The 9,509-nt window shown below is 36.8% G+C and overlaps 1 long non-coding RNA gene and 1 gene segment (V, D, J or C); one reads left to right on the forward strand and one right to left on the reverse strand.

Moving 5' to 3' along the window:
- Window positions 1–1,800: 1,800 nt before the first annotated feature.
- On the reverse strand, window positions 1,801–3,208 carry LOC309489994 (immunoglobulin lambda constant 7-like). The segment is given in 2 exons: window positions 3,115–3,208; window positions 1,801–2,066 (listed from the first exon to the last, which is right to left on the reverse strand).
- A 602-nt stretch (window positions 3,209–3,810) lies between these two features.
- On the forward strand, window positions 3,811–7,597 carry LOC309490208. Of its 2 annotated transcripts, XR_014202639.1 has the most exons (4): window positions 3,811–6,117; window positions 6,269–6,381; window positions 6,615–6,693; window positions 7,250–7,597. It is a non-coding gene; the product is annotated as an uncharacterized lncRNA (long non-coding RNA). The 2 variants fall into 2 exon arrangements; XR_014202640.1 differs by lacking the exon at window positions 3,811–6,117 and having other exon boundaries at window positions 6,125–6,381.
- The last annotated feature ends 1,912 nt before the right edge of the window (window positions 7,598–9,509 follow it).

The following is a 9,509-nucleotide window of genomic DNA, read 5'->3' on the forward strand; positions in this document are numbered from 1 at the left end:
AAAAGAAAGGCTTCAAGAAGCTTCTGAATGTACTAGAGAAACGCTCCCAAATCCCATCCCGCACCTGTTTCTCACAGGTATCTATCCCACAACTGTATGAACAGTGCAGAAAGGCGGTGCAGGCAGAGTTTGGAGTCGGAAAGATTGAATATGTTTCATCCACGACCGACCTGTGGTCCAGCCGCACTACAGAACCGTACATAAGTCTCACTGTGCACTATATTACACCCGAGTACGAGCTCGCCAGCAAATGCCTTCAGACTTCCTACTTCCCCGAGGACCACACAGGACAAAACATCTCCGTTGACCTAAGGCACAGGTGTCAAACTCAGTTCCTGGAGGGCCACAGCCCTATAGAGTTTTGTTCCAACCCTGCTTCAACACACACACACCTGCAGTTTTCAAATAAGCCTGAAGGACTTGATTAGCTGATCAGGTGTGTTTAATTAGGGTTGAAGCTAAACTCTACAGGGCTGTGGCCCTCCAGGAACTGAGTTTGACACCCCTGGCCTAAGGGATGCCCTGGATTCATGGGGTTGTGTCCAGAGCATCATGTGACTATAACGACTGACAACGGGAGCAATATAAAGACGGCTGTGGAACTCAACTAATGGCAGAGGCTACAATGCTCTGGGCTCCTGTTGCACAATGCTGTTGGTAATTATTATATTATTTGTAACTTTCATTACATGTATAAGGGATGGGATTTTTATTAGTGTATACTGACATGATATTGTATAGATCTCGAAGCTGACACAATCATATATTTATTTTATACGATACATTTCAGTAAAACTGTAAAGATAGACCCATTGAAATAAACCTTTATTTCTGTTTCACTATCTGATGCTATAACTTGTTTTAATAGATACAAAGTGCTAATACATGTATTATGTCTTGTGTGATGACCAGTGGTGGAATGTAACCAAGTATACTTACTCAAGTACTGTACTTACAAATGTTGAGGTACTTGTACTTTACTTGAGTCTTTTCTTTTCATTCCACTTTCTACTTTACTACATTTCAGAGAGAAATATTGTACTTTTTACTCCACAACATTCATCTGACAGTTTTAATTACTTTTCAAATTTAGATTTTTGCACACAAAATATGATCATCATGTTTTAGGTGTAAAATATGATCCCTGTCAATCAAACTGAATAGACTGCATTCAGTCACTTCTGCTGTCTGGACGTGATGCTTTACATTTGAGACACAGAAACTTTTACATTCTTGATTTGTGATAATGTTTTTATATGATTTATGATGCCATTTTAATATATAAGTTAATTATCTCATAAAACAAAATGAAATGATCAGTTTGTCTGCGCTGCTTCACTAAAGCAGAAGTGAAAGTGTTCCAGTCCAGATCATGTAACCAATCAAAGAGTGAGACTGAAAAACCCCATTTGCATTGTCAGGGTGGAGTGATTGTGATCCTCTCAGAATAGAGCAGCTCTGTCTCCAGAGACCATGTTCAAACCCCAAGAGCTTTATTTGACATTTACTGCTACATCAACCTTCTGAAAAGCACCTGCATCTTCATCTGTTAGTTGAATGATGTTGTCAGACACAAAGTGAACTTGTTGAGAAGCTTTATTGAATGTTGCAGCAAACACAGCAGATTGAAAGATCACACACACACACACACACACACACACACACACACACACACACACACACACACACACACTCAGTTTCAGTATTGAGTTGTAAATCACTACAGCTGCAGCACTAGACTCATGTGAATCCTGCCTGACACAGGACACTCAGATACGGCTCATCTTCAGGAGAGAAACATCAGCACTCAGAGCTCTTGTGGAACGAGACCTCATGAGGAGCTCCATCATGTGTTACTCTGCAGACGTACAGCTCTCCCTCTTCCCAGCGTGCTTTGCTGAGGGTCAGGACGCTACTGCGGCTGTAGCGGCCGTCCTGTGTCCAGCTCACCAGCGCCCCCTGTGGAGAGTAAGAGCTGAGCAGGCAGAGCAGTGCGGCTGAGTCTCCAGAGATCTGCAGAGAAGAGGGCGGCAGCAGAGACACTGAGGGCTTCACTGTGGGACCAGCTGCAGGAGACAAAAACAACACATACACACACAAACTTTGGTTACAGTTATAAGTAAAGTTTGCCACAATATCTAATAATCATTATTATTAATAAATGTTGTTCTTGTTTAGGACAATTAAAGATGAACTAAATATGAACTCAGTGTAGAAATAAATGAAGGAAAGACAAACCTGTAATAAACTGATTAAACTCATAGTGAGACACAGTGTGGAAATACGTTTAGAATTCATTTTTTGTTGAAAGGAATAATGCAATTCTTATAACAATCGTTATATATCATTGTTTTAGATTAAATGATTATACAACAATATCAGTAACACTTTATTTAAAGCGTTTATAGATATTGCATTATAAAAAGTATTTTTAATGCATTAATTATATATTGTTTTACACATTATAATGCATGTATGATCTCATCATTAATTGAAACCAAGGTTTTAACACATTATAATATTATCTATTCATTGTTACACCTCCAAAACATTATAATACACTAAATCTCATGACAAACAACCAATTTTAGACGTAACAAGGAATTTGCAAATATTATAAAACATTTTAACTTTGGTTTCAGTAATTTATGAAAACATATATGGCATTATAACATACACTATTGATACCTTTATAATGCATTATACATAAAGGCTTTAAGTAAAGTGTCACCACAGTATCTTATAGTCATTATTATTAATAAATGTTGTGTTTTTTTTTCACTATAAAAAAACACTTTCTGAAATTAAAATTTTATTTTAAAATTGAATTATATATATTTTTTTTTATTAGGTGATTAAATAGACAGACTTACCGATCACCAGTTTAGTTCCTCCACCGAAAGTCCTCCACAGTGATACAATCTAATGAAACGCTCGTACAAAAACCTCTATTCCACTCGAGTGAACACACACTCCAGCAGAGAGAGAGAAACAACACTTCAACACACTGATATTAGAAGATCCTCAGCTCTTCTCAACACTCACTCATTCAGATTTGACTAAATGCTTTCTGATATAACACTGTTTAAAGAAATATATTTGATGAGCTGTGACCTCTGAGGTGACCTTTGACCTCTTTGATCATGGATGATGTTGTGGAGTTTCTCATAATGATGCTTCTGTTCTTCATATGCAGATCAATCATCATGATTCACAGAAAAACCTGCAGCTTCAAATAAATGAATCAATAATTCTGAACATTTCAGATGCACATTGTTTAATATATAATGACCTGATTATGAGTCCTGATGAACTTCATGCATGTGGAAAATGTGGGAAAAATAGACATCATGAAAATATTTCCCAGAGAGCAACATGTCAACATTGATTCCAAAGACCATAATGGACTTTTTTGTATTATGACTCTAAATATAGTAAAATTTATTTAGTTCTTGATTTCTCATTGTTAACATGCTTTTAAAGGTGTAGCACAGAACTGTACTCAGAGAAACTGCTGCGTATGACATATGTTTAAAATGATCTACATTCATGATTCTCCAGACAAAACCTAGTGTCTTATCAGCCTGATGAACATACACACAAATATTTCACTATTAATAAATATGTGCAATTAATCACTCAATGGTTCAATAACATTATTCTGAAAGTAAAATCTTCTATGTAGAGTTTATGAGTTTGTTATCAGCACAAGCTGTTGTAAATCCTGCCCACTTCTTTGCATTGTCAGCACATGCTTCAGTGCTCTGAGAGTGTTTATAGTGCTGTGAGTTTAACACTTCATGACTGAGAGCAGAACACAATCTTCATCATCACACAAGACTAAACTACAGCAATGAACACAATCAACATCTTCATCTGGACCATTGCACTGTTTATTCAAGGTTTGTGTAATACAGTTTTTATAATGATTATTAATTATCTTAAAATGTGATTTTTATCATATACTGTAAATCATCATATATATCATTATAATTTTTGTTTGTGTTTTCTTTCAGAGTGTAGAGGACAATATACTGTAACTCAGAGTCCATCAATACCAGCAGTTCAACCAGGAGAAGAAGTCAGAATAAACTGTAAAACCAGCAGTGATGTGTATAGTGGTAATTGGTTAGCCTGGTACTCACAGAAACCTGGAGAAGCTCCTAAACTCCTCATATATTATGCAACAACCCGTTATACTGGAACTCCATCTAGATTCAGTGGCAGTGGATCTGGCAGTGATTTTACTCTGACCATCAGTGGAGTCCAGACTGAAGATACAGGAGATTATTACTGTCAGAGTTTCCACTATCCAGGCAGCACTAGATGGTTCACACAGTGATAAAGAGTCGTACAAAAACCTCTGTCAGTCAGACGTCACAGTGACTGCACTGATACAGCTGAGAGAAACTGCAGCTGCTGATGGAGGATCACAAACTACACAATATCAATGTTTAGTTCAAAGTTTCTAAAGACCTTAAAGTTAAATATGATTTAAGATTTTCTTAATGCTAAAATACATTAACCCAGTTCGCAGTGATGTAGTGGTGCCTGGAGAAGTGGGTATACTCTTAATTTATGCCCCCAATATTTGTTTAAGCGTCCCAGCAAAGGATGAACGCTCTGTGTTATAAACAGTGACATGTAAGACTAGTCTTGCATATTAGTTCACCCCAAAATGGGCCAGTAGTATTTGCACATTATCACTTAACTTTTGCTGCTTGACTTCACGGAGAAAGGATCATTATGAAATTAATATTATCCACAGAAGAGGTGCAGTTTCTGCAATTAATACTGGCCCACAGACTATAGGAAGAGACAGCTAAATAATTATGTATTTTGAGTGACTATTCCTTAGTCCATCCACACATGAAAATTGGACAACTAGTCTCTCACGTTGCAAATAGTCTGAGCCAGTAGTTTATTTTGTGAACTATCTCTTAGAACAGCTGATTTGCAGCAGATAGTGTAGGCCAGAGTGTGCCAACATTATACGTTTACACTATCTGTTGCAAATCAGCTGTTCTAAGAGATAGTTCACTCAAAATTCACAATTATTTAGTTGTCTCAATTCCTATAGTCTGTGGGCCAGTAAAAATAAACTAATCTCTGACTGAAACACCATGCTTACCTCATCTTGAATATATCATATTTAACATTAAAATATCATCATCATCATTCAAAGAATTCAACAATATATTCAAAACAATGTTAAAACATAACAATATATATAACAAAAATATATACATTTTACAACATTTTCATTAAAACCACAATGATATACTCATGCAGGGTTTCTAAATAAGTGCTTATATTTTTGGCTCAAGGGGCTTAACTTCAGTAGGTAAGTAGCGCAGTTTCATAAATATGAAATAAGAAATAACTGATTTTGAATTTATAGTCAGTGCAGGTTTTTAAACCTGTCAAAAGCCTGTCTACCCCTGTACTCCAGTATATTGCAGACACACTTGCTCTCTGCAGGGGTTTTCACAGAGAGGCAGTACAGTGGTCTTCAACCAGGTCCTTGTATACTTTCTAGGATCAAACTTTGAAGTAGGGGGTCCGTTGATGTTAATCATCATTAAGTTTGATATGTTTGAGACCAGTAGGACAGCCCTTTTGTCTGTGCTTATATTGTTCATAAGGCTAAAGTTCCTCTCACACTCTGCTGTGCTGACAGGGAATGTTTTCATACAGTTAATGAGTGGTTTCAGGTCATTGGGCTCACTGTTGGGCTCTTCCAGTAGGTCCCGCATCCCATTCAGTGCTTGGTCTGTGCACAAGTTAAATCGCTTGCACAGTCGCTTAACTTGTTCTTCACCATGACGGATGCTGGGGTTTGATGGCCATTTACTCTGATCAAGGATGCTGAGGTCCTTGATGGTCTCATCTTCGAAAGACAAGCGTTGCTGAAGATTGTTGCGACTGCATCATCATGATTGTAGCGTGGGAATGAGTAAAGTGATGAAACCGTCATTTATTCGTTAGAAGTATGTTTACATAACCTCTTCAAACACTGATAACTGCCAATGAAAAGATATTTTTTTAGCTCAAGCATTGGAATAAGATTTCTATCGGTGGAGAACACCCAACAGAGAGACAAATCCACCAACCACAGTAAGTTTTTTATTAGTCAATTTTACCCACTGTTTCGAAAACCTACACTGGGATTAATATATAGTATTGAGTATGATTCTCATCATCTAATGAAGACATTTACTGATAGAAAGTCTGAGTAACTTTTTGTCCTTTTGTCTTTCTTCTGAAGTGGCGCACTGAAAGGGGATTCATGTCACCTTCATCAGTCCTTTCTTTAATTCACTGGAAAACATGAAGGGAAAGACCCTCAGACGTGTCAGAACAGGATAAATGCGGCTGTAGGTACAATTATATGATGGCTTGATTTTGGTACCAGTTGGCTTTTTTTGTGCTTCCCTTGCTATGATACACATTTTTCTGATGGGATTGCCATGCTTTAAGTGTATGTTCACATATTTAATCACATAACTAACAGTCTCAAAGATGACATTACTCTGTTCATGTTGTGTGAATGTGTTATAATGGCAAATGTTTGTAAAATTTTTCAGTGAATCATTTCTTCATTCCTCCTCCAGATTCTCCAAGGATCCAGCTGATTACTGGCAGTTTGGTGAAGGGTTTTTCTTTAACTGCTACATTGCACTTTCACTTCTGGTACGGATTTCATTGACCTTTTGTGATATGTTTTGATTTTACTTAATTTAATAAAATTGTACTTAATTTTATTTAATTAGTACAATGTATAGTTAGGATTCTGAATTAAAACAGTGTAATGTTTCTCCACAAATATTATCAGATATATACGGAGCCCCCAGGGGTCAGGCGAAAATTGTTGAAACAATATAAACCTGCATTGAAAGATACAAGCTAAAGAACAAGAGACCACAACCCTCTCAGCTCAACACCACAGTTTGTGTATTTATTCGTCTGTTTTAAAGATGAAATCATGACCTTATGATGATAGTAACCGTAACTGACACATGGAGTAATATAAAAATAACTCAGTTCCACTTTGGGGATCTGAAGAACTGCTGGTGAATAAATGGTTGATACTGTAAATTTACATCTGAATGCATCAAATATGTGTTTTAGAATGGATAGTGTTGTGTACTTTGTTTTCTACCCGACTGTAATTGAACTGTAAAGTGAAAATCTTGTACATGACTTATTTTGTATTCAGTTTTCAGGGTTTTTGCTTTTATTTACACAGGATAGTGCTGACAGCGGAGGAGAAGTGAAGAGGGAGCGAGAGGAAGGCTGGGACTCTGTCGAGCACTGCACAAGGCTTCACACTTTATTGAGAATTTAAAACCTTTTTTTTTTCAGTACATTTTAAATATTAAATGTTGTATTTAATTTAAGGTTTAGTGTAATTGACCAAAAACTGTCTTTAAATATTCCATTTAGATTTCTCCTTCTACAGGTTTTTAACATTACATCGAAAACATCATTTTCGCTGCAAGTTAAAGTTTGAGATGTTTTTCATCTGTTTTAAAAAGTATTTTTAGACTTTTTTTTTGTTTTGTTTTCCAAAATAAAACTTGTTTTACAATCTTGAGCATGTGTTAACTCTTTATTAAATGTGTTTGTAATTAAGCCATTGCTGCCAGTCATTTGACAGTTAAAAATGTTTTAGTGTACAGTATGTACAGTTAATCACACATTCAGTCAGCATTGCCATGACTCATGTTCCTGCAAACTAGTTTGTAATTGAATGTACAATTGTATTCTTCCATGATGAAAGGTAAGACAGTGAAACAATTAACGTCACAATATCAACGTTGATTCAATTTGCAAAATCGAAACATAATTCAACATTGATTCAACCTTGGTCCCTGATGTTGATTAACCAGTGAATCAACGTTGAAATGCCGGCTGGGAGGCTTGGTGTATACTGAGGGATGGAGGGGGTCATCATCCGCAAAACCCGCAAAACCCACAGTATATGATGAGCCACTCAGTAACAGGGCATAGTTAAGATACTGCACAATAATCCATAGAATATTGCTTTGGGTATTAAATAATTCAAATGGTCATTTAGACCAAACCGAAAAATACATTAATGAAGCACGACTGGTAGCTATATGAAAATGTAAAATCTGACAGCAACTTAATATAATTAATATATCAATATTTAATATTAATGTCTTCAAATCAATAGTTTCCTCGTCAGTTGTTAAATAAGTGCAATGTAAATATTAATAATGACTGAATCAATAATATGTATGATTCTGTCAATAGACTCTTCAGAAATGTGTGTATAATAGCTTAGAATTTCTCAACATGAGGAAGTTGTTTGATAATGTGTTTGTGACTGATCTACAGTCTTCAGGATAATGATTTAAATAGAGAGAGTCACTTTGCATTGTCAGCACATGCTTCAGTGCTCTGAGAGTGTTTATAGTGCTGTGAGTTTAACACTTCATGACTGAGAGCAGAACACAATCTTCATCATCACACAAGACTAAACTACAGCAATGAACACAATCAACATCTTCATCTGGACCATTGCACTGTTTATTCAAGGTAAGATGTAAAAACTGACTCTGGTTTTAGTGTTTTTGTAAAAGTATATGATGATAGTAGTTTTAAACACTAATAGTTTTTCTTTTCTCTTCTTCAGAATCCAGAGGAGTGACTCTGACTCAACCTGAAGTTAAAACTGTCCAACAGAGTCAAACAGCAACAATAGAGTGTAATATAGATGTAGGAATATACAGCAGCTACTTAGCCTGGTATCAGCAGAAACCTGGAGAAGCTCCTAAATTCCTGATCTATTATATAAACAACCTTTATACTGGAACTCCATCTAGATTCAGTGGCAGTGGATCTGGCAGTGATTTTACTCTGACCATCAGTGGAGTCCAGACTGAAGATACAGGAGATTATTACTGTCAGAGTTATCACAGTGAGCTTGTGTTCACACAGTGATAAAGAGTCATACAAAAACCTCTGTCAGTCAGACGTCACAGTGACTGCACTGATACAGCTGAGAGAAACTTCAGCTGCTGATGGAGGATCACACACTACACAATATCAAACCTTTCACAGACTTTATTCATTTATTATGATGTAAGTAAACATGTAACACAATCTTATATCCCTTACTAAACTGGACACAAATGTGGAGAAAATGTGAGTGGAGCTTGTTCCTGTAAAACTTGCCACTACAATGTAATCGAACTGCAGGAAAGTCACATTAATTGCACTTCCATCCTTCACCACTAGAGGACAGATCTTTAATATTACTGAGTTCCCTTTCAAGGGAACTTCGAGCTGCGTCGAGACGCGGTGGGAACGCCCTGCGTGATTGCGTCGTGAAGCACGTGTATAATCAGTCCAATGGAAAGACGAGACGTCATAGGCGGGTGACGTCATCGACCAGGAAGCTATAAAGCACCCCTGCGACAGACCGCGGCAGCTTCTGTGCCTTCAGCAAGCGATCTGTGTATTCTGTCCTTGTCATATTT

This window comes from Leuciscus leuciscus, assembly GCF_965113295.1.
Source record: "Leuciscus leuciscus genome assembly, chromosome: 25".
In the NCBI taxonomy this organism is placed as follows: domain Eukaryota; kingdom Metazoa; phylum Chordata; class Actinopteri; order Cypriniformes; family Leuciscidae; genus Leuciscus; species Leuciscus leuciscus.